Here is a 26252-nt window from a genome sequence, read left to right as displayed (position 1 = left end):
TATTTTTTTTGGATAATCTACGGATAAAGTATTTTTTAGAATAATTATTTCAGCATAGAATAATTAGAATTATTATTTACTGCTTTTCTTGTTCACAATGAAGTAGAACTGCAAAAAATCTTAGATTTTTTCAATAATCAATTCCGAAAACATGGATAACGGTTTATCCAAATTATCCAAAAAATTTAAATAAAATTTTAAAAGTGACTTGAAATTCATTTCAATAGTATTAGTACAATTTTGAAAGAAATTTTTCATAAAATTCCTTATTAAAAATTATTAGAAAAAAATATCTGGATAAAAGTGATGTACATCAGAGCCATGAGAGTGAGTGCGCCTTGGCTAAGAATTCCGCGGGCACTTCACAGTGCAAAAAAATGAGTCTTCGGTGCAAAAACTAATCTCCCAAACCGAAAAAAGAAGCATATTTTATGGAAATCTGTTTGTTTATCACTCGCACCTCAATTAATAACAATTTGTGTGATAAATCGCAGCTTTAAGCTGACTGCGGGTACCAAAATCGGGTCTCTGCGCAAGAAATCTTGCTTAGAAGCAAGTTTGTGTGTCTCAATTTCCCCACAAGAGTATTTTGTGGAAGTCCTCCCATGGAATTCCAACACTTTGAGAATATTATTAGTGGCTGTATAAATTTTATTATTCCACTGCAGAAAATTACATTGAAATTCTTTTTTCGTGCTGAACGTGATTTTCCATGCTAAAGGTATATAATTTCTTGGACTTTTTTTTAGTTGTTGTTGAATAAAGCTTCTCACCTTGCCAATTAATAGCAAAGAAGAGGATTAAAGTGTTGATGGTTTTATTTGTTTGAGGACGCGCAATTGGAGACTATGTTTCATGCTATATAGCAGTTCAGGGTATCTTCTTTCTTCCGGTTGCGCGGTGTGAGCTCATTTTTTTTTGTTTTATTTTATATTTTAATGCAGAACTAAGAAGTTCTTTATCCCCTCCCCGCAATGACTCCCATTCTGGGTTTCCAAATGTTTTATTTTTTTTGCATTAATTGCAATTTGAATAAAAATAAAAGAATAAACAAAATACTGCAGCAATGCTAAAGTTCGCCCCGAGACTGAATCATTCAACAGTATTTCCGCCATAAATTGTGTCTCACTGCCGCAGTGAAATCGTGAGCTTTAAAATGTTTTTCATGTGAAATCCACACCATTTTTCATCATCTTCGGGGCATTTGCAAATGCATTCATAGTCGCGCGCGCCCTTTTTTTGTTGCTTGCCTTCTTCATCTCCAATCGCTTCAAGAATTGTATTCAAGCGCATTGAGAAATTTTATTACCCATGGAAAGTAACAATTTTCTTTTTTCTTCTAATTGGAAAACATCTCTTTTTTTTTTCGTGTATTAAATGGCACATTTTTCAATGGAGGCACATGTGTGAGAGAGAGAGTGAGCGGAAAATTAAGTTTGGCCTGTTTTCCAGAAAAGGAAAGCGACTTGTAGAAATTCAATAGAAGATGCAGTGGCATGATGGAGTGGTTGAGTTGAAAATTTTAGATTTCACATGGAATTTTGCTATGAAGGAAATAATTTTTTTTTGGTACACTGTTAACCCTTGCAGGACACGAATTTCTAACCACAAACGTTGAGCTTAATTTTCTTCTGACTAACTTCTAGTAATTGAAGTCTTCCTTCACTGTAGATGTAGAATCTATCAAGATAAGTTGAATAGACTCAAAAAATATTTTAGAAAAATTATTATAATTTTTAGTCGTACTTTTGAGTGCCAATAAGCTCAATTTTTTAGCGAAAAAAAAGTTATAGAAAGAATAACCCCTTACTACACTTGAATTTGTCTTGAAAAGTAGCATTTTTCTTTGCTTAAAATTGATAATTTTCAATTTCTTAAGTTTAAAAAATTGCCCTTGATCGTCTTAAGACATAGAAAATATTAAAAATCATAAAAAATATTACATTTAGCCTAATTCAGTTTCTATGCTAGCCACTGAAGAAGGCTCCGAGCGGGGCCGAAAGCTCTGGGATGATTCTGTGTTTCTTTGGGTAAGAAATTTCAACTGCCGACGAAGAACCCGGAAATAAATTATTGATAAAAACGTTGGAAAAACCACATTAATTCAGTCTGACTTAAGAAATATTAAGTTTTGTTAACTTTTATTAAGAAATCTTAAGTTTTTCTTAACTTTATTAAGAAATCTTCAGTTTTTCCAAGAGTTTTTCTAAAGAAAACTTCTTAAGTCTTCTTAATTCTTATGAAAACTTAAGATTTCTTAAGACTGAATAATAAATTTCACCCATTGCATTGATTGAAATATTCTTATCAAAAGTTATTGAAGATAATGAAAAATTTCTTCAGATAATCTTGGATAATAGGTAAATAAATATTAAAATTTTTCGTCATACATTTTGTTAGCCCTCTTTTCGCTTAAAAAGAAAAAAAGACCAATTTTGATGGTTCAAGAAGTGTCCCAATTTCTCTCAGCAGTACGCAAAGCTCCATTAAATTGGTGGCGCATAAACGCGATGGAGTCAAGAGCAGCAAAATGAGGAGCACTGTTATATATTTTTTGGTGGGCGCAGTGGTGGTTGTATTTGGTTAAAGAAAATGATGGTCAAAAGTGTGCAAATTGCACATGAGATTTAATGATGGTGATGTGAGAGGATGTAAAACAGGAACCAGAAATTGCAACGACCCACTTTAAAAGTGCACGACGACACCACACAAAATCACACAAATTGCAACGAATGTCGCCTTTTTTCTGCATCGCGCGCACGGCTTTCCAAATCGCCATTGCTCGTTTGCAGAGTGTGGCGAAGAAACCACTCTCTCAATGGATTGGTTTTATTTTAATTGAATTGATGAAGCATCGATGGAGGGTGAATGACATGGATTCTCTTCTTTTCCTTCGCGCGCGTTTTTTTTTTCATTCTTCAAACCCCAAGATGGGGCTTTATGTTGCAACAAAATGTCCTCACGCATGCAATTGACGATTCAGCTGCACGGGAGCTCCCCATCTGCTGATTTATTGAGAAGAAAGAAAAGAAAATAAAAACGATGAAAGGGGCGAAGAAGTATCTCCTCAATTTTATTTACAACTGATGCGATGGACGTTGAACAGATAAATTTTTTGAGACTATCACACGGAACTGAGAGTTGTTTGGTGCCTTTTGCATCGACCCACGTTCAATGACCTATTCACGGATTGACCTGATGGCTGTGCGATCATCCTCCGAATCAAGATTAAAAAACCGTGACTCGCATCGGATGAAAGTCACTCTCTTTTGGGCCACCACAACACAGAATCCCCCCAACACTTTGCGTGATCTTCAAGTGTCTTTTAGCATTTTCTTTTCCTTTATTTAATTTTTTTTTGTTTTTGTAATGAGTCGCTCGCAAGATGCTGCGATGAGGTGCGTCTAATGGTTTTGTTAAAAAAAAAAGAAAAACCTTTCACGTCTGCACGAAGAATTGGGCCTGGGCTGTCTTTCACTGAACCGCAAAAATTCTTCAATTTCTCCTACCACAAAAGTCATCTTCATGTAGCACGTGGGTGGACCACATCTGTGTTGCCTAAGAGGCACCCAAAGGTGGGGCATTTCTTGCAGATTTTCTTTCTTTTTAGTACAATTGAAACACTTTAAAATTTTGATTGAATTTTCTTTATTTATTAGAATAATTTTGCGTTGACAGAGAGATTGCTTGAAAGGTAAAGAAAACTCAAACGTTAGATATAATGAATGTCAAAAATTTACAAAAATTATGTCAAAATGTTACAAAAGTAACATGAAACATTAAAAAAGGAACGTCATAATTGAGAAAATAAATGTCAAATGATTCAAAATGAATATCAAATATTTAAAGATTGATCAATTAAAGAAAAGTCAAGCATTAAACGTCACAAATTAGATAATGAACATCTCACGTTAGAAAGGGAATGTCAAAAATTGACATAGATGTCAAAAGTTTGAAAAAAAAATCAGACTTTAAGTGTTAAGAAAAAAAACATTTCCTGTTAGGAAAAAAAATAACGTTAGAGTTTCAAAAATGAATTGTCAAATTTGCTTATTTGAATGCAAAAACCTTTGATAAACCTTAGAAATCGCAATATGTATAAAACATTACAAAAGTATCAAATATTCTAAAAGTAAATATGAATAGTTGGAAGAGAAATTACAAATGTCAAATTAAACGTTTAAAAGAAAATGTCAAACGTAGAAAATTAACATTTAGATTAAGAAAAGAAACCTCAAACGTTAGAAAATGGAACGTACAATGTTACAAAATGAATGTCAAAAGTTAGAAAAAAAAGTCAAACAGTTAAAAAGAAATGTCAAACAAATTAAAATGTCAAGTTTGTTTTAAAAAAATCAAATGTTAGAAAAAATACGTTAAACTTTAGAAAAATTGAGATGCTGGAATTTAATGTTTTGTAACTAAAAATTGAGGAATTTTCTCACCACCAGGCGTCTCCAGCTTGACATACTTGCTATTTAAATCTAATTTAAGGCAACCAAAAGTCTTCATTTTGAATTTTTGCCTGATTTTAAGACTACCAGGCGTCTCCATCTTCGACTGTCAGTTAATTGTGAGCTAAACCAAGTATGATTCACTTGAAGTTGCTAAAAAAATACTTCAAAGTTCTAATTTTTTTTGCTAAGAAAGATTAAAATATTCTATAAAGTTTGCTATAAAAATTCCTGCAAAAATAATTAAATCCGAAAGAAGCTTTTTCTCCCCTTGCAATGCAATGAAATTATTTAGAAAAAAAAAATACCCCGAAAATCCCCTTGAACGTTTGCAAGGTAAGTCAGTCAAATTTTTTTTAGCAATACCATTTAGCTGTTAATTCTTTTTATTCTTATGTATTTTATAGAGTTAATTGGTCGTGATTAAGCTGGTCTCTTTTATAGCTTAGCGTGGGGGAAACATTGAAGCGAAAAAAAAACAATTAAAGTGCATTTTGGATTGTCTGATATTGTTTTTTGTGTCTCTTTGGAAGTTGGATGGTGTGTCTAAAATATCAATTAATTTAATTGTTTCGTTAAGAAAATATAATAAAATTCACATTATGTAGTTATGTCGAATTGTCTCGGCTTGTTTTGTCTTTTTGCTGCTGCTTGGCTCGTCGCAAGTGCGCGTCCCCAGATTGTCAATTGAGCGCGAATCTCATTTTCAATTTCAAGATCGTTCTCACCCACGTCCCATGCCACCACATTACAATCAATTGATTAATGACCTAATGCACATTTCTCTATTGTCAATCCAAAGTCGATGATCTCTACATATGCAAATTGCAAATGCACCCACAGAGTTCACATCATGTCCATTCAACTGCCTTTTAGAAAAGAGCTTATTTCTTTGACCCCCCATCCTAGGGTTCCTCCTAGTGCTCATGGCAAAAAAAAAACTTGGAGGAGAAAGGAGAAATTTAACAAATTGAATTAAATTGTCTGTGCGCGGTGCACCCTTTAAGCTCTGCATTGAATCGCACCTCCTTCGAACATGTTGATTTTTCCTGTTTACGCGCCAATTTGTTGCGTATGTTGTATACCCTCCGTGGAAGGAGAATGGGTGAGCAATGCTGATTAAAAAAAAAGGCGCATAAGAATAATTTGCAATTGCGAGCACATTCACAGCCTGATAAATGCATCAACTCCTTGCCAATTTAAATCTCCCAACAGACACTCAATCACAATTTTCTCATTTATCCCATTTGTGCCATCTCTATATCTTCATTCTCACTGCCCTATGCTGCAGCACCCGGCTATGCTTCTATGCTCACGATGAGCTTTTAATTGTGCCCTCTGGTTCATTGCATTTGCCCCTTCGCACTTTTTTTTTCTTAACACTTTTGCCACTTTTTGCAGATTTTAAAACTCGCTGAATAATTAAGAGTTTGAGGAGAAAATTGCTTGAAAAAAAAAACAGAAATTAGGACTTTAACCCTTTAAGAACTATTTCTTGTTTGTTTTTTTTTACTGTATTAAGAAAGCAAAAGAAACACTTTCACAGAGAAAAAACCTTCTAAAAACATTCACAGAAGAAATATTTTTATAAAAAATTAATGATTCAATGTTTCAGAATATCCTTCAGGTCATCAAAGGGTTAAAGCATGTGTAAAGACTGGGAAAATATAATTCTTCTCAATAACTTCTAAATAAATCAGTAAAATTTTGCTTTCTTGGTAATACACAAAGTTGTGTAATCCCTTTTCATTTACTGAAATCTCAAAGCCACGTAATCTCGTGATCATGTTTACTGAATAAGATTGTAAATTTTGGCAGTCATTCTTCACACAGTGTATCAGTCATTCACCCCCTGTTACCAAACGTCCTCACTATATAAATGAAAGTTCACAAGAATACAAAGCAGAAACGAATTTTATTAAACACTTGAAACGTTCAGTTTAGCCTAAAAAGGTTGTCAGGAATTAAAAAATGGAGACACTTGGCTTAGAACGTGAAAGGGTTAAGTCTGGCAACTCTAATTTATCTAAATTTACATAGAAAGTAATGGAGGCGCCTGATTCCTCTATTATTTTCGCTAAAACGTTCAGGTTAGTTCACTTGAACCAGAAATAGATAATATTTTTTTCTAACGTTTGACATTTCCTTTTTTTAGCTCATTGACATTGATACGTGTGACAGATTGTTTCAAATATTTGTCATTTCTAACGTTCGATGTTGTTTCAAACTTTTAAGGTTTATGTTTAAATATATTCATCATTCATTTTTGAATGTTTGACATTCATTTTCAAAATTATGATGTTTTTTTTGAACGTTTGACGTTCATTTTATAACATTTAATGTTTTTTTTTAACATTTCATATTCATTTTATTTCATTTTTTTATTTCATTTTAATTTCATTTCCATTTTAAACGTTTGACATTTTTTTGACGTTTGATATTTTTCCTGACGTTTGACATTTGTCCTGACGTTTGACATTTCTACTCTAATATTACTTTCTCATTAAAAACTCAAATCACTACGAAATGAACAGATGAGACACCTAGTACAACCTGGCGCCTCCATTTCATGGAAAACATCATTATTTTTGATCAATTTTCTGATATTTTTCTTTTTAATTTTCAAATTTTATTCTTCCGCTCTTAACTGATGTTTTGCTTTCTCTGCGTGCAAATTCAACTCTGGATGGTGTTGTGAAAAGAATATTAGATGTGGGGGGGGGGTGAAATGGGGGGATTTTGTGAATGCACAAAATGAAAGAAGGAAATGAATCTCGGCGGTGCACTCTCTCTCTATTAAAATCAATTTCGACGACATTTTCACTGACATGTCGTCGCGTTATCTCTTTCAATGAACTTCTTCTTGGTGAGCCAGTGCACTTTTTTTTTCTCTCCCCATTCCCTTTGGAGAGCTTTCACCGCATATAATACGCGAGATTATTGTTGATTTTATTCTCTAAGTCGACGGGGAAAATTGTTTGCGTGTGTGTTAAATAAATTTCATTTATAATAATTTCTTCCTCGTCTCTATATTGCATTTGAATGTAAGTTAATTGATAAGTATGCCCGGTCATTTATTATGGTTTTATGAGATTTATTATGTTGTGCAAAAGACAGGAGAAAATGACGTATATTTTGTCATTATTAACTTTGACATTTTGAGTTTCTTTGACAACTTCTTCAGGTCTTTCACACAGAAACAAGATTTACTTTTTGAAAGAAAAAAAAAAAGGAAATTCAAACAGGAAAACATTAAATGAGGAAGTAAAAATGATGTAGAAATGAATGGAAAACTCTCACAGAGAAGTTAAACACCTCTGTCAATAATAAATGAAACAAATCCAGAATTCAACGTGCAAATGTAAACAAAATGAATGAAAAAAATGTAAATAAATTAGAGCGACTGTACAATAAAATCTCAAAGAAGAGGTCGCATTGATACCGAGGACAGCAACATAGTTGGGTGCATCTGCGATATCTCTTGCAAAGATTTTATTGTGCAGTTGTCCCAATTAATTCCAACTTTTGTGGATTTGTATTACTTTATTGACACACAGAGGTTTAACTTCTTTGCAAACGATGTAAGAAGTTCACTGCTATTAAGTTTATTTATTTTTTTTAATTCTCATTGAGAGCCTGAAGAATATTTCAATGAAAGCTCAAATATGAAATCATTGGAATGTTGACAAAAAAATATCAAACAAACCAACAATGTGTCCTGATAAAATTATTGAGCAACATTGGAGTTCATTGAAATAATAATATATAATTTAATATTATATTATTTTGTAAAGAAAATTTTCCCAGACGCATGAGAAATTAGTCAGAGTGGGTTCAATGGGTGAGACTAATATTTCATGAAAAAGACATGGTGTATGAAAAAAATCCCATTTTTATTTGTACTTAAAGTTATTCACAAGAGGAAAGCCAAGAGAGTGTGGTGAGGAGATAATGGAAACGATTGTTATTTACACAGAAATGGAGGAGAGGCCTTTTTGGGTCAGACAGATTATATGGGCGGTGATCGTTATTTATTTAATTTATATTCATTTATGTTTTTAACAATAATGCATCGCCACATAAATATTGTATCGACTTTTTCCTATTTTGTATTTCATATTAATACCTTTCAATAGAAATTATGGGAAATTTTTGTGGGAACTCTTCAACATTTCCGGAAAAAAGTTTTGCTAGTTGTTGGTTTGTTTGAAAAAAAAAAAATAATTGAGCGCCATCTATAAGGGAAATTTGACAATTGTTCTATACTCTAATTTACATAAAAATAAATTTTAATTGAAATGTAAATTAATAAGTAGAAGAATCTGTATTCTGGATTGAGTTTCGATGAATTTAATTCAAATTTAATTTGAAAGACAAATTGTAAATTATAGCTGGTTGACATTTAGTTCAATATTTGACATTTCTCTTTTAACGTTTGACGTTTCTCTGTTCTAAATGATTGACATTTAATCTCTGACCCTGGAATTTTTCTTTTTTTTTTATTCTTCATGTAATTTTTAACATGGAAGCTATTTCTTTTAATCGGAATTACTTTAGTAGAAAACTTAAATTTCTAGATCTTTTAGAGTGCTTAAACAATTAAACATTCCAACTAACTACGCCACTGACTTACTTAAAGGCTTGCTTCGGTGCAAGCATTGTTAGAACAAAGTATAAAATTTGCATATTCAATGTTTACCGGATTCTCGATTACCGAACAAAATTCAAAGACAGATACTTAAATTCTCTAAAAATCCATTAAATTTCAACGAGAACTAACCACAACGCGCTATAAGTTTGATAATTTGAAACAACTCCGCTAAAACCTACCTATCTAATTTACTGAGAGTGAGAGAATTTAATCTGAAAATCTCTCGCCATGCCCATTTAGAAAATGCATTTCTCATGTCTCACCCAGACAATGCTATCGAAAAATATGCATTTACGTGGGATGGAGGAAATTGTTCGGTGCATTTTTTTCTGTGTATAATGCAGAGAAAATGTGTGGGAACAATTTTTCATATAGTACACATTTTCCCGCCAAAAATTTCCATGCAAAATCACACGCAAAAATGGGCGAGAAAGAGTCCACGAAATCAAAAGAAAAGAAAAGAAAAAAGAAACCAACCATTGTGTCTTCCTCCATCATAAATAATTCAGTGAGTTCAATGAATTGGGCTCTATTTGTTGTCGCTTTATGGGAAGAAATGTAGCAATTTTCTTGTGCGCGCACACACACACACGATGATCATATGGGTTGACATATTGCACGACGCCCAGTCCTTTGCCCACCACTTGCAAGATTATTTAAATACACGATCAAAAATCGTGGCAATAAATTTATCTTGGATAATTGATGAAAGTTGTGTTGAATGAATTATTTCAAGAGTTCTTTTCGTTATATAAAATACATTTAATAATATTATGAATTATTGTGGAGAGAAATTATGTGTTATCCCAAGAATTTTTTGATAAGTTGGATAATCTGGATAAATTAATTTCTTCAATTTCGTGTTTCCTTTATACGATTTTCTTGTCGTTATATAAAATACATTTAATAATATTATGAATAACTGTTAAAAGGAATTATCCGAGGCATTTTTTAATAGCTTGGATAATCTGGATAAGTTAATTTCTTGAACTTTGTGTCTCCTTTATACGGTTTTCTTGTTTTTATTTATCTAGATCTTGTTACAAGCTTTAGAGTGTCTTAAAAGTTACATTATTTGCGTTATCCGACTGTCTTAAATGTCTTTATCAAATGTCTGGATAATTCATCTAAATCACTTAATTTTGCTTCTCTCTTTAAAATGTCAAGAGTTATTAGAATAAAAAAAATACTTACAAACAATTATTCCAATTTAAACTCATGGATAATGTAAAATATTACTTCAGTATTACGCGTATTAAATTCATCCGCGTAATTAATCAGTGCAGGATGAAAATTAAAGAAATTCATTGACTCCCAATGTTTTTGGGCATATCTCATCCCATTGCGCCTGAAAGTTTATTGAACTTGCACTTGCGCTACACCCCGAAGAAGAGAAGAAAAAAAAAAACGTCATGCGCTCCACAAAACATCTTAATTAGACAAGTTCACAGATGTTAATAAATTGCAACTTGCTGAAAATTTCCTCACTTTGCTTTTTGGATCGTCATCGGCAAAGTATTTCCAAACACAGTCATGGGGGAAGGAAAGTAAATAATGTGTAGGGATGGGGGGATTCCGTGGAAGAACATTGGCATGGAGAAGTTAAGATATTATTGCAATTTTACCTCAAGTGTTAACTAATCTGCTTATGGGATTGAATTACACTGAGGGGTGGATAATTAACTCAAAGCAGGGCTTCTTTTTTAAATATTTAATATTTGTTTTTTTTTTATTAAAATTCTTTTCAAAGTGGAATAAAATCTTTTTAGATATGTTTGTAGGATTCTCTAAAAAAAATATTTATTTTTTAAAATTATTTCTAAATTTTTATTATTTCATAAATAAAATTAAAAATTTTAAACATTTTTCATTTAAGAAAATTAGGGGAGGACGTGATGAAAAATTAATTTAGAAACTTTGGCAAGTTCTGTAAATTCGGTGAAAAATTAGAAATTAAAAATTTCTTTACAAAAAACTAAAAGACACAGAACAAAAATTTTTTTAAATCATAAAAAAAGAATTAGAAATTATCAAACAGACTTACAATCATTTAATGATAAAATTCTGCACAGATTTATCTATAAACCGCTAACAACATGTCAAAGCGCTAACATAAATGTCAAACGTTAGAAAATTAAATATCAAACGATATGAAAAAAGACATGGAACATTTGAAACGTTTAGAAGAGAAAACATTCAATGTTTGAATAAATGTTTAATTTATTAGACCAACATCAAAAAAAGGGTAAAAAATAAATATCAAACGTTAGAAAAAAACGTCAAACGTCATAAAAGGAGAAATCTTAAAAATATGCTAATTCTAAGTAATTTGCCGTTAAACCTCGTTTCGTAACTTTAATCATTTTTAATCAATAAAAGATGTTTCAATTAAAAATACTTTCTTGTATAAATTGTCTTCTCTAAATGATTTTCTTGTGAATACATTTTCAAGATTTTATTTATTTTGAAGGGATTAAATAATAGTGTCATCGTTGTATTTTTGGGCGCTTCTTTGCCATCTTACTCGAGGGCATTCACCTTCATTTCCAAGTAAGATATCGTTGAAAATTCTTCATTTAAACATCCGCAAAGTATTTTTATTTCAAACCATCTCGCGTGAAATCTAAAACCTTTCCTCAAAAACTTAGATAAGAGAGACAACTTTTATGGGATTAAATATCAACGCTCTTTGCTTGGTAAATTCAGCAAATAAACATAAATACGGGGAAATAGCAAACTCTTCCAGGAAGCAAATATCATCACTTCCACAAATTCCTTTCCTTTGCACTTTTTTTTTTCATTTTTTCAATTTAGTGAAAAATTTTCACGTTGGTCTTCCGTGCGCAATTTCGTAAGAAAAGAGAAAATGGAGAAAGAAGTGCATCGTTGCAGTTCAAAGGAAGAAGAAAAAAAAGATCAGCAAACTTCAATGGTAATGAGAATCCCATGGGAAAATTGTGTTGAATTCCCAGGAAATCCCATGAAATGATCTGACAAAATTCGATCCATTAGACATCATCGTGCGCACACACATCGAAAAAAAATTTCCCACTAATTTTGCCATTGACTCTTGCGTTGGCAGCAGCAGCAAAAAATCCGCAACCAATTCGCAAAATTGAAGGTTAAGGCAATTTATGCTGCCTCCTCGCATAACTCTTTTTTTTTGTTGCTGTGAATGTTTTGTTGCTGAGCCGCGAAGTTTTGTTGTGGCGCGCGAAATTATGGGAATTGCCAACTAATTTCTTTTTTTTTCTCTTCATCATACATATTCTTCCTTATCGCTGCTCAGCTGATAAGATACTTTATTTACACACTTCTCATATTTTTTTTAGCTCGCGCTCCTCACGCACTTGCTAACTAGACATGATTCCCACCCCAATTGGATTTTGTGTTTCTGCGCTTTTTTCTTTCTTTCTCAAAACTCTCCTCAACTTTTTTGCCTCACTCTCTATCTATTTGGGAGACAAGAAAAATGAGCCAACAGCGCAGAGATAAGATGGTGGAAAAAAAATTCGCATTCATGGCACAAAAATAAAAATAATCGAGGCAGAGTTGAGTGAACTCTCTTGCAGCTGTGTGCCAACATATGAGTGCCATCTGATACTTAAACAATTCTGCACAGTTTTTTTTTTATATTTCTTTCCTTTCAACCATTTCTCAATACTCGGTGTACATTTCACCACTCCTCTTTGAGCTTTAGAGAGCTCCGTCGTTTCTTTTTTTCAAAAACAGTTTTTTTCTCTGAATCCGCCAGGGGGTGAAAAGGTGTAATAGAAGATGATTACGCGAAGGATTTTCCTTGGTATCATTTCTCCAAGGAATTCTTGGAAATTTTTGTTTGAAGAAATTCTAGAAAATAAGATACATAATATTGGTAGAAAGATTCAATTTCGAATTCAGCTTTATCAGGTTTATGATTTTTTTTTTGTGTATAAAGAATAAAGAGATTAATTTCATAAGAGGCGGATAATTAATCGAATTCTTAGAGATTTGTAATATTCCATATAGGTGTGTGTGTTGATTTTGTTTCGTCTTCTGTGGTCTTCATGAAACTTTCAAAAAATGTTTCACTTATTGATGGTTTTTTGTTTTTGAAACACATTGTATTAAATTTGTTTCGAATCAAGATCGCTTTTTTTTGAAATGGATTAATTTCTTTCGAATTTCTTTCGACTGGATATTTTTTCGAATCGACGAAATAAATTATTACTTTCGAATCAAATTCAATTCACTTCGAAATGGAATCTTTTTTATTGACTCGATATTGATTATTCTTTCGAAATGGAATAAATTCTGGAATATTGATATATTCTTTTCGATAATGAACTTTTCCCTATAAATAGTTAAAAATTCTAAATCAGATGAGAAGATCATTGAGGATTATGTAGTTTAGCGAAATTTTACTTACATATAGAAAATATTTCTTCATGAAATTAGAATGTTTCCCCGGTTTCCCCTAGAGTTCGTTTATTTTCTAAATTCTTTTAAAAACGCAAAAAAAATCTTTCCGCACGTTTTTTCAAAGGAATTAAAAATTTCTTTGGCTTCTCCATACAGTTCGTTTCTTTGTTAAAAAATTTATTAATCTTTTAAGAAAAATCAAGAATTTTAATAAAAAAAATAGATAAGAAAGAGCCCCTTCTTGCAGCGACCTTGATCTCACCACAGTGTCTCATTTCTCTGGTTGCGCGCGGGTTAAATTGGGATGTCGCCCTAGAAATGGTGTGCGGGTGTGCTAATTGACCAAACGGTGCGTGTTCTGCGCCCCATTTATGTGCGACCCCTCCGTGTCCAATTGGTGTGTGGAAATTTGGCACAATGTGCACTTTATGCTTCAATTTCTCGCTCTCCAAAGGGGGACAATTGGCCGCGATAAAATAATTTGGCGTTGGTGAAAGAGGAAGAAGACCGTGTGTCCCAAATTATGTCAATGCGCGAGATGCATTTTGGACACAACAATGGTGAGCTATATAGAGGAGCTGAAAAAAAAACGAGTGTTATGTATATTAACCCAAATTTCCGTATGCGGGAGAACGTTCCTTTGCGGCAATATCTTTGTGTTGTCCCCAGCACCCACCGGGGAAAATTGAGCGGGGGGAGGCATTCAGGCTCTTGTGGGTATAAATTGAATGTAAATGGAGGGCGATTTTAGAATTAAGGTCACACACTTCCACTCCATCTGCACCAATCAATCCCTTGTGGAGTGTGTTTCGCAATTGAAGCTGCGCTTTATCCATATCGCAATGCCTTCTCGCGCTTATTTTTTATTTTTTTTGGCTACTCTACAGACAATCTTTGGTCAGTTTTTTCTTTCATATTTTTTTCAAAAAAAAAAAATAAAATTAATTTCTTATATAATAATAAATGGGACAAACACGCTGAAGTAGAAAAAAACCAAGGGGTGTTTATCTGGCAAATATTTGGAATATTTTAGCGAATCTTCCGAATCTTGACGAATAATCAAACTGTTGACAAACACTACAAAACTTGACAAAGACTTCGAATTATTTTGAGGAAAGATCAGAATTTTAACGAACAGTCTGAAACTTGATGAATAATTCGAATCTTTTTAATAAATAAACCGAATCTTGACGAATAATTCTAATCTCGACGATCAATTCGAATCTTGTCGAATAATACTTGACGAAGAGTACTTGACGAATAGTTCGAATCTTCTTGAAAAAAAATCTGAAACTTGACGAATAATTCGAATGTGCTGGACAAAAAATCCGAACTTTGACCATTTTGACGAATAGTACGAATCTCGACAAATAATTCTAGTATCGACGAATAATTCTAGTATCGACGTATAATTCGAATGTTGACGAATAGTTCGAAATTTCCTGAAAAATAGTTCGAAACTTCTTAACGAATAATTTGAATCTTCTTAAAAAAAATCCGAATTTTGACGAATAATTCGAATCTTTACAAATATTTCAAAGATTTTTGTTCAGAGAAACACCCCTTGAAAAAAACCAAAGTGTCCCCACCTGGGCAATGCAAATTACTATGGGTATTGGCATCCAACCCATCAGACAAAGGTTTGCACCTTTGTCAGGTAAGAAGACATCACATGTGGGTGGATACCCACATTTTTATCAATTTCTTCTGCACATTTTTCTCGCGACTTTTTTTCCTCTTCTACGTGAGGGTCCCCCGAATGCGCGTATTGTTGATAAAAAAGAGAGAGCGTGAAGTGAAACGCGATGCAACGTGGTCCGATTTGGATGGCCATAAGTGAGTGGATGACGGTTTCACTGCAATTTATACCTTCTTTTATTGCAATAACACAATCTGTTGTGACTTCAAAAAGTCCAAATGGAGAAAAGGCTTTTTTTCTTTCTTTCTTTCTTCAATTGAAACGAGAAAGGTGCGCGCAATGCATTCTGCTCCCAATCCCACTGCCTTTTCAAAACTCGCGCCATTTGGTGGGAGAGAATGACTTTCGTTGATTTGTCAAGGAAAGTCTTTGGTTTCTCACTCTGCAATCTTTATACTTCCTTACTTACAATTCAAATTTCTCTCGATAGCACACAGTGATTTCTAACCGTTTTATTACGACATACTTTTCCTACTTTTGTGTGTACGTATTTAAATTTGGCGCCAACTTTTTGTAACCGAACGAAATACGGAAATAACCGAAAGGAAAATGTTCGGAGAATTTGACAGAATTCTATTTCAATTGTCAAAATTTGAAATAACCGCTGTAGCCATTACTGAAAGGAGGAGGAAAATTGTGAAAAATGCAGAATATTTCATTACAAAATTTATTCTTTTAGTTCTTTAGCCTAATTAGAACTTCTTTTTGTGGGTTACTTCCTTAAAGAAAGTAAATCATAATAAGATCTTTTATTTTATTGAAATGACACAAAAATATCTTTGGAATCAAAGTATTTTAAGGGAAGAAAATAAACTAAATTTTTGTATAATATAGTTGAAGTACCCACAATAAGCTTGCTTTAGCTGCAGTGGATTGGAAGCGATCTTAGTCGCGGCCACCCCAAACAAATCTGAATATAGTTGAAGTTTAGACCTTTTATTCAAAGATATTTTATTTGTCTTTCTATAAATCTAAAAATTATTTTTAGTACAATTTTTATTAATCATTACGGTTAAAGAAGAAAGTGAAATTTTTCTAAAATACTTTTTTAATGATTACAGAAATTAATTTAATACATTTTAATTGTCTTTTTGTTAACATTTTTTTTCTTTTCTTTACAGGTATGTACTAAAATATGTTCTTTCATCTTTCATCTACTCAATTTAAGACAAGAATATCACCCGCGGTTTAATCTAGAATAATGTTGTATTGTGGTAAGTCTTTTTCAATATAATTATTCAGATTTCACATTGATTTTGAACTGCTATATGCGGAAAAAATGAAAAATTTAAAAATTTGATAGGATTTTTCATTTTTTGCCTAATTAATGAAATAAATAAGTCTCAGAAAATACTATAAAAATATAAGCATTAGGATCTTCCGATCAGAAAATCATCGACTTGAATTTAGTACTTTTTAAGCTTTTTCTTATCAATTTAAGTCTTTTTGAAAGTAAAAACCAAATAAATGTTTTTTCGGCTGATTTTTATACTTTTTAGACTTCAATTTTAAACTTGAATTAGTAATCTTAGGGCTTGAATTTAGTACTAAACTTATTTAGTTTTAAAACTTAAGCAACTTCCAATTGTTAGAAAAAAAAAGTTCTCCGTCTTAACAAACAAAATACGTCTTCCTTCCATCCGTTAGAGGTACATAGTCTCAAGAGTGAGAGCGCAATTAGGCCGGCATGATTGTTTTGCATATATTAGAAATTGCTCATATGTATATAGCCAACACGGAAATTTCAATTTCTCGCGGAATGACACTGAGAAAGTTCCATTGGAGGCGAATCCACGAAAACAAAAAAAAAAAGAAAAGAAAAGAACCGAAAGCGCATATTATAAACTACTGACCCATTTCTGTGGTTCGTGCTTTTTATCTCTTTCTCGGCACTTCCAGCTCTTGGTGGTGTTGTAAGGCAAAGAAAAAAAAATCATTGTTTAGCTTCTATATAATTTTTCTTTTATTCATTTTTCTTGCCACATTTTTTTTCGTATTGTTTCGCGTTGCCGCCATGTCTGCATGGAGTTTTCTTGTCCACCACGAGTAACTTTGTGGGCTTTCCAAGGTGTTCCAGAGGGATGGTGGGGCAACATAAAGAACTGATAGTGAACTGAACCTTCACGGAAGAATGGATCCCGCGCGCGCCCATCGTTGTCTTGTTTAACAAGAAAAACGCGCGCGCGCACTAAATTACAATGAAAGACTTTGAGCATGGCGCGAAATGTCGTCTAAAGTTTGGTATTTTAATTGTTTTCTTCTTCTCCTTATTGGAATTATTATGTTGTATGCCCCCACGCCCGTGGGAGCAGTAAAAGTTTCCATGCACGAGACAGTTCACTGAACTATGCACACATGACGATGATCTATTTAATTCCGCGACGATCTTCCAAGAATCTCCGTGCACCATCTCAACACTTCTCCTAACTCGTTTCAGGCTCGGTCTCATTTGCATTTTCACGATCGTGATTGGTTCTCAATGGCTATTATGTGGTCTTCTCTTGTATATAGAGAAGTTTCAAGCGGGATCTCATCAAGCGACCCATCATCGTTCATTAGTTTTTCTTACAACAAAAGTGGAATTTGATGAGAAGTTATTTCGTTGTTTTCATCAATACCGTCTTTGTTTTGTTCTTCCTGACAGCACTTATTTGTGACAGAACATTTGTTTTGACAGAACTACTATTTCTGTGAGATTGATATGAAAATGTCAGGGGGCTGTCATTTTTTTTTGATTATTTTGTTAAATTTTTAATTCCTACGTTATTTTATTTTAAATGATTCACTTTGTAAAGAAAAAATTGTTTTGATTTGTGACAACATCTCTTTGACACTTTCATCAAAAATGTCAAAGAGAATTTTAGGACTGCCTTCCTATTTTTGCAAATAAATATACCTAATATTAAAATTATTTTTGAAAATCTTTTACCTGCATTTACATAAATTTTTGTTTCTTTTTTGACAGCGTAACGTTGACTTAATTTTCTGACAGCAATTCATTGACTTTAGTTTCTTGACAGTTTATTCAAAAACGTCAAAATAATGTCAAATTACCGCATTTTCTAACCTTTATCAAATGCAGTAATTTCATTTACAAATTCTTTTAATATTATTACAAAAATATCTTTGTTTACATTCTGACGTAACTAGAAATATGTTTCAAAAAATATCACGGCAAACTTGAATACAAATCACTGTGATATGTGTAAGCGATCGCTTTACAAATTTGCTGCACCAGCATGAAAATCTCGATGTGCCGAGAAGCACAAAGGTTATGCAATGTTATTTTTAATTAAATCTCAGTCAAAACATTAGTGGAGAGAGAGATTAAGTATTCTTCTCGCGCTTTTATGCAGAAAAATGACATTTTCGCAATCGACCGCTTATTATTGCCCAACGCCTCAAATGCTCTTCTGCACTGCAAATACGTTTGGAGCGCCATTTTTTTTTTTAGCCGCGAGCTTCATCTCCATGCGAAAGAGCTTTCCGGGAAAATGGAGATTTGTGAGTGGGGAAAAAAAAAGAAATCACGCCATGTGAATGGATGCGAAGATGTTCACAAATTTTACCGTTTTGAGTGCGAATAAAAGTGCGCGACCGTTTGGCGGAGGATGGCACCTGAAAGTTGGTATTCGCTCCAATAAAATGGTTTTGAAGATGGCTGATGCGATAGTGATTTTCACAGACATTTCGCGCACTATTTTGCCACATTTTGCCTATATACCCCGGGACATAACACGCGGAGATTCACACTGAAGAAGCATTTTACAGTTTTATAGCCTCTTAGGCCAATCACCTATTGATCACCAAGTGATCACCCATCCGCGAGATTTTATATACTTCTTTCGCCAAGACACAATAAAATTCCCCAAATGTCTTCTCGAGGTATTTAGGATGGGCTACGCGAAGGAATAACAACAAAAAAGCCCAGAAGAAATATTCTCTGTAATTGATTGTGGTGTAGTTGTACTCAATTTTTGCGTCGTGGTGAAAGAAATGAAGTGAAATTTCATACAAGAAAATGTAGAACAAAATTGAGAATGTCGAATAATGATGGCGGAGATTTTTTTCTATAGTACCAGCTGTCGTTTTCTTCTACTTTTTGATTTATTTTTTCATGGCTAGACGTCATTTTTAGCATTAATGAAGTCCATTTGACACTTATTGTTGCAATTTAGAGACTTGTGTCAATTTTTTTGACGTTTAATTGAATTTGACATTTTTGACAGGAGTTCTGCCATACTTGTCACTTCATTGATAATCATACTAGACGACTTTGGAATTGTTTGTCTTATAACTAAGAAAGTTTTTGTAAGATTTTGACAGTTAAAATTTTGAATCAATGCTTTAAAAAGGATTTTCATTTCCTAAAATCGTTTAGAAAGTTTCTAAAATTGATTCTAATAAAAGTCCTCCAAGTGTTAACAAAAAAAAATAATGCTCTAAATAAATAAGAGTTTCTCTCTTGATTTTTATTAATGTAATAGTCCACAATTTATCCAAAACAGTCAGAAAAATAGAAGATAAAATATTATTTTACACCATTACATGCTTTACAACCTATTTTTACCCCAAACTGCTGTTGAAAAAAATTAATTTTCTCAATTTCTCTTTGGTATTTCGTGGTGACATGAAAGGGTTAATGTCAAGTTATGCATAATTGCAATTCTCTTATATTCTAAACATTCTAATCTCAATTCAAATAAATAATTCAAAGCGACACGTACATAATTATTTACTCAAGTCATTCAGTATTTGCTTAGAAAATTAATGAGAAAACAGAGAAAAACAATCACAAAGTGAAAGCTCAGCCATAAATGTACTGAAGAAGAGATCTTTTGTACATTGCTCTATTGAAGAAGAATCTTCTCAATTAATTTTTCTTCACAAAAATAGCAAAAGATGAAGCTTTTTATGTAAAATATTGATGTAAAGAATTCACGCGAGAATTCTGCGAAGCTCTCTCTCGCGCGCCGTTCTCTCTTGCGCGCGCGCAGCTTGCGAGAGGCACGAAAATGAGACAAGACGGAGAGAGAAAAAAGCACAAAAAGCACACAACTGACACACTGACCCCTTGACGTCACGAGTGTAACGAACTCAAATCAACGAATAAGTCAACTAAATATAAAGTCTCGTATGGTTTTTTTTCTTCATTCGTTGCTCTTCTCTCTTTCTCTCTCTCTCCTCTCTTCGTACCGAATTTTTCGAATCCGCGCCGTTGGACCTTCTTGTGTGCGATTGATTTCGCATTGATTAGAGATGAGGGACGTTTCGGGGGAAAAAAATAAGTCCTCGAGATTTTTTGGAGCACCTGGAATTCTTTTTATCACACAAGTGCGTGCTGTCTCATCACCTTCCACCTCAATTTTATTTTTTGGCCTTATCACGCTGTACATTATGTATGTATATAGCTTATCGGCCAAAGGAATATTAACGCGAAAATTAGTGTTGATTTTCTTTCTCTCTCTCTTTGTGGTTTAATTTTATTTTTTTATCAAACTAAAATTGCCCCAAAAAAGAAAACCTCAAGAGAAGAAACACGAAGAAAATGAAAGAAAAGAAAGCTGGCAAAGAGAATGGACCAGCAGAAGAAGAAAAAAAAAGAATTTGTAATTCATAGAGGAGAGCAAGAACCACGAGACTTCCTGATAAAGAAATATGCGATGTTCTTTTTTTTTCTTTCCAAACCAAATTGTATATATAAACTTCTTATTTCTATGTATAAATTCTCCATATAATTTTCGGTGTGTGCGCGCGTCAATGTATTCCGATAGCGCCTGTATCTTGAATTTTTTTCCTCTCTTGTCACAGTGTGTCTATATGAAGTCTCATTTTATCGTTCAGTGACCTTTTGAGCGCATTTAATTGTATATTTATAAATAAAATGTAAATATAAATCACTCACAGAGTGCACGAGAGTATTGTGGGGCCTTCCAATCTCTTTCTCTTTCTCTCTCTGTGCACAAAATTTCTTCAAATCAAAACGAAGAAAAAAAAATCATTCTTGGAGCATCTTCCAAGTTTGTTTTCCTTTGTTTCCTTCACCCACCGACATAATCCATGAACAATTTCCAAGGATCCCAAATAGGGGGAATTCTCATAAAAGTTAGGCTTCTTAAAGGAAGAAGATTCTTCGGAGGATTTCTATTAGACTATTGCAATAACTTTCATCCAGATTTTATTTAAATTATAATAATGGATTTTGCATTCGAATTATTAGCTTTTCATTTTTTTAAGCAATTTTAGCAAAATTAGTATTATACATTTTTTCTTTAGTAATTTTGATGTTTATTTTCAAAAGTTTTTGTTTGTTTTATTAATTTTTTTTATTGATTTTTTATTTATTCTAACGTTAAACGTTTGTCTTTAAAACGTTTAACTTCTTTAACGTATTTATAACGACTGACAATTCTCTTATAATGTTTGACGTTCTTTTTCTAACCTTTGACTTTAATTCTGATGCTGGACAATAATTAATTCATTTTAATTTATTTTACAAGATTTGATACTCTGAAATATGAATTATATTTTCCAAGATTTTTCTTTTATTTTAACTAAATAAAAAAGGAAAATTCTTTATTTCACCAAACTCTCTGTTCTTTATTGAGGCCTTAAAATATTTTTCCTTTTTGAGAAATTCGAGAAGGAAAAATTAGAAAAATTGCAAAGATAACGTATTTTTTTTACTTTCCGGGATAATTTAACGTACGTGCCTTTATCTTGATTTTTTTTATCATTTTTTTGAAAATTATCTCTATCTGTGAATGCTCAAAACTATTTAGGGGAATTTGGTCCAATTCGGACTTCTTAAGGCTTTTTTTTTAAATCCGTTATTACTTAAAGTTGATAAAACTTTAAATGTAGAGAGTTATGGGAGTTAAAAGAGCATTAAATGGGCTTTAAAATGGTACCAAATGGAGGTCCGAATTAGACCACGTTCCCCTATTGAAAGATAAATTTTCAAAAGAGTCAGATTTCGCTAAAATTTTCACAAAAAATCGCTCGAGGTCTACCTTGGTAAAAAAAATTTTTCTTACCAATAACAATTAAATATTTGAATTATTAACAAAATTGTCGATTCTCTGGAATCAATACGCGAAGAAATAAAATTTTAAGATTACCTTCAAAATTAATCTCTTTTTGCGCAAATTCTTGGCAAAAATTTTTAAATAGATATCTATCCCTTTTCTCACATTTTTCTTCGCAAGAAAATTAGAAAATTCAACAAGAAAAAAATCCCCGAGAATGGTGATTAGCAGGAAGAGAGTTTGGTGACAATGGGAGAGAAATTAACAATGTTCCGTGCACGATTAAAAGCGCGCAGAAATTGTTCGTTGTGTGCGCGCCGATAAAAAGGCACGGAGAATGGAGTGACGTGTATGATGAAATATTTTCCAATCCACCCACCCACCCACACAGTGCCCATATATAATAAGAAATCGGATGGAGGAGAAAATTGCAAGTTGAATGACCCCCTTTGCTGTGACTTGTTTATCTTTTGCACGTGTACACATTTTGAGAGATTACATTGAGAGCAAGAAATAGCAAAATGTTGCTAATTGATGCATACATTATGTTAGTTGTGGATGCTGTGCTGTGGGAGGGGGACCCACAGCGCACCTCTTTTATCCGCTTCCCATTTACCCGGAGTATTTGGGCCTATTGCGGGGGCAGGGATGCCACGGGGGGAGCCCATATTGCTGCGGCTGTATGCATTTCCTCAAATGAGAGGCGGAATTTCTCGTCTAATGCAACGCGCGCGCGCACCTTTGCATTTTGAACTGCAAGGCTATAACGTGCAAAAGTACATACATAGCATGAAGTTCCCAAACCCCTCCTCTTGTAACTTTTCGACAGCATCGTGTCCCATCCACTCTCTGTGAGTTTTGCCTCAGAACAACTTTCTCGTACCACAATTTTTATGTTGAAGCTCATTTTTTCCGCACCTCCGCAAGATTGCATCGCCGCATTTCCACACACAGGCACAAAAAGAGGTGGGCACCGCGATGGCACACAGCTCTTGTTGCAATTTTTTTCATTTTCAAAAAAGGGGGGTAAAGCGCCACTTCCTCGCTAACTGCCTTTCCTTTCTGTCGCGCTACACAGAGAAATGTAGGAAAAATATTCAACAACAATCAGCAACCGGAAGTTACGATGATTTTTCCTGGAGCCACACATCGAGAAAAAACAAGCTTGAGGTGTGCGCAGGAGATTTTAGCGCGAAAATTGTTGAAGAAGAAAAAAAACTGATTGTGTGAACTTAAAATGAGAAATTTTTGCTTTGAATTGTGCAAAAATGAATGCGCCACTTAATTGGATTTTATTAATCAACTTTCAATTCATAATTGTCGTGTGTTGGGTGATATAAAAGAGGTGCGTTTCTACCGGATTAGCCAATTCATGAGCAAAAACATGAAAGTTTATTAAAAAAAAAAAAAAAGATGATGTGTGGAGGGAAATGAGACACTATGAGAAAATACGTAAAGATGTGTTGGGGAGCTTTTAGAAAAAAAGGAGATTATTCATTATACAGCAGACAAAGAAAATTGCGTAGAAGATCACAAAACATTCAAGAAAAGTCAAAGAGATTGTCTACAGATAGATGAGAAGGTTCAAAAAGGGTTCGTTTAAGAGAATTAATTAATTATTTCAAAGATTATCGAGTGAAGCATATGCTTTACTCAAGCTATTTAAATAGCTATAAAATATTGGACTTTTAGAATTCAGAATTACTGGCATTTACGGATTTTATCAATTTTTCAAGTAATTCCGGCTTCGGTTTGTTTTTGCTATAAAATTGACAAACAGCGCCCTCATCTTCTATAAACGTCTATGATGGGATTTTTTTCAGAAACAGCATTTTATAGGTATAGCAAACGGATTAATAAATCTATCAATTAAAGAAAAATAAAAAGAATCATCGTCAAGTCATCCAATTCACAAAATTTATGGGAAATTTTTATAGCAAAAGCACCAAACACTGAGAAATAGTAAAATCCCAGAAGCATCTTACGCAATTCAGTGAGTTGGTGTATTTGTGTGTGAGGCGTGCGATGTTCTTGGGAATTTTCTCAGATGTATTTATGAAATTATCCATACCATTGACTCTATTTGTGCTTCAGTATCGCCTTGACAGTGTATCATGATTATCATCTTCACTCTGGGATTTTTTTCCAACATTCTGCGGGTATTTTCTCTTCTGTTTGTAATGTGCATGATAAACATGCGCAATGTGAGCACGAAGTAAAGGAATAAAATGGGAGAGAAAGAAGAAAAGCACCACGGCAATGGAGCACGTCGTGGTGTTTTGGGATTAAGATGAAGGCATCCACTTTTCTCTCTTTTCGATTTAACGAATAATTTAACGAATAAAAAAAGAAATCCAGTGTCACACAACAGGGAAGAAAAATGTGCAAATCACCCATTCCACACACAGATCTGGTGACCTGAAACATTTCTTTTTGGTCGTTTTTTTTTTTTTGAATTATTTTATTCTTGAATTTCAAATTGTCTCAAGATGGAGTTTTTTTTTCTTTAATATAATATGTATTCATTGGAGAGAGGAGATTATATGTTGTATGGTGAATCTCTTGGTGAGATTCAATCGACAGCACACCTCTCTTTTTTTGCCATAATAATCTTTTTGGGTACCTACTTACAAAACTCTTCTCACTTTGAGAAAGATTGGATCAAGGAGGGCAAACACATCTTTTGCATACAAAGAATGTTTGATGGATTTCATTTGAATTTAACACAATATGCTAAAATCTATTCTGAGAGATTCCTTTTGAATGTTTCACAGATCACACACTCTGGTGGACAGCTAATCACTCTCTGTCTGAATTTAATTCAATTAATGGAACCGGAAGACATCTTCTCACACACTTTTGTAGTTCAGGAAGACTTTTTTCTTCCACTTTTAACGTTTTTCTTCTACATTGTAACGTCTTTTTCATTTTGAATATTTAAATTTACCTTTTTATGGCACATTGACAGGAAGAACATTCTTGTCATTAATTCAAATGTCAAAAAACTGTCAAATTAGTTGTGTCAAATTTAAAAACGAACCAACTTCCTTTATTAACCTTTTTTATTTCTTTAATTTCAACATGGGATTTTCACCACAAATCCCACATTAATTTCTTTCTCTATGTACTTTTCTTTCATTGCCTTATCTACGATAAAAAAAAATGTAATTCAACCAACGCACAATGGCTCCGCTGACTAATACAGCGAAATTCCCAAAATAAACTCAAGCGATAGTGGAAAAAGGTCAATTTATTGAGTATTTTTCGCAGTTTTCGCGTTCTGGATGGATGTTCTGCTTCTCAGAAAATGAAAAAATAAAAAAAATCCAACAGTGAACAATTTTTCCCCAACTAACGTGTTTTTGATTAAAATCTACCTTCGAGATGCGTTTTTTGAGAAATTAAAAAATTTCTCTTTAACCGATAAGGCATGGAGATAAGAATATTTATGATCTATTTGCTTTGGAAAAAGTTCTCATGAGATTTATGAGAGTTTTTGAAGGTCTAAATGTGAATTTAGTGTTTAAATGTTGGGTTTTTTCAGAAGGGGGTTTTATTTGGAAAATAAATCAAAAATAACATAAAAGGGCAAAAATTTGATTAATAAAATAATTTTGTTTAAAAAACTTTCAAAATTGACAGTTGACAGCGAAAAAGTGACAAATAATCTGTTAGATTAATTTAAAAAGAAAATCTCAAATGAGAAAAGAATCATAACAAAGAATAATAGAATGCACTAGAGAAGAAAAAGAAGTACTAAGACGTGATATAATGAATTAAATGCAAAATGAAGCGACCCATTTACTCTGCTTGATTAATAATGGTGTCATGGAATTGATGGTCGAAGGCGAATTTGCTATGGAAAATACGGCAAAGGCAAAAAAGAGATTTTCCCGCGTGAATGAGTTTAAAAAAAAAACGAATTATTTTTCCCATAAACTGACAAAATCACCCTCTAAATTGGTTATACATAGCATGAGGTTCTTTTTTTTTTCTTTAGACAACGAGAACACGCTAAA

The 26252-nt window shown here is 33.0% G+C and overlaps 4 protein-coding genes across 4 annotated transcripts in view; 2 read left to right on the top strand and 2 right to left on the bottom strand.

Moving 5' to 3' along the window:
* The window catches only part of LOC129795035 (probable asparagine--tRNA ligase, mitochondrial), a 1173171-nt gene that overhangs the window by 425013 nt on the left and 721906 nt on the right, over positions 1 to 26252 (bottom strand). The gene's annotated exons all lie outside the window — the stretch shown is intronic.
* Positions 1 to 26252, top strand: part of LOC129794972 (mucin-2-like) — an 826140-nt gene that overhangs the window by 289955 nt on the left and 509933 nt on the right. The window lies entirely within an intron of this gene.
* The window catches only part of LOC129795002 (sodium-dependent nutrient amino acid transporter 1-like), an 899230-nt gene that overhangs the window by 425013 nt on the left and 447965 nt on the right, over positions 1 to 26252 (bottom strand). The gene's annotated exons all lie outside the window — the stretch shown is intronic.
* Positions 1 to 26252, top strand: part of LOC129794996 (uncharacterized) — a 69720-nt gene that overhangs the window by 26680 nt on the left and 16788 nt on the right. The gene's annotated exons all lie outside the window — the stretch shown is intronic.

The sequence above is a fragment of the Lutzomyia longipalpis genome, chromosome 4 (assembly GCF_024334085.1).
Source record: "Lutzomyia longipalpis isolate SR_M1_2022 chromosome 4, ASM2433408v1".
NCBI classification, from domain to species: Eukaryota; Metazoa; Arthropoda; class Insecta; order Diptera; family Psychodidae; genus Lutzomyia; species Lutzomyia longipalpis.
This window is presented reverse-complemented; position numbering and strand designations above follow the sequence as displayed.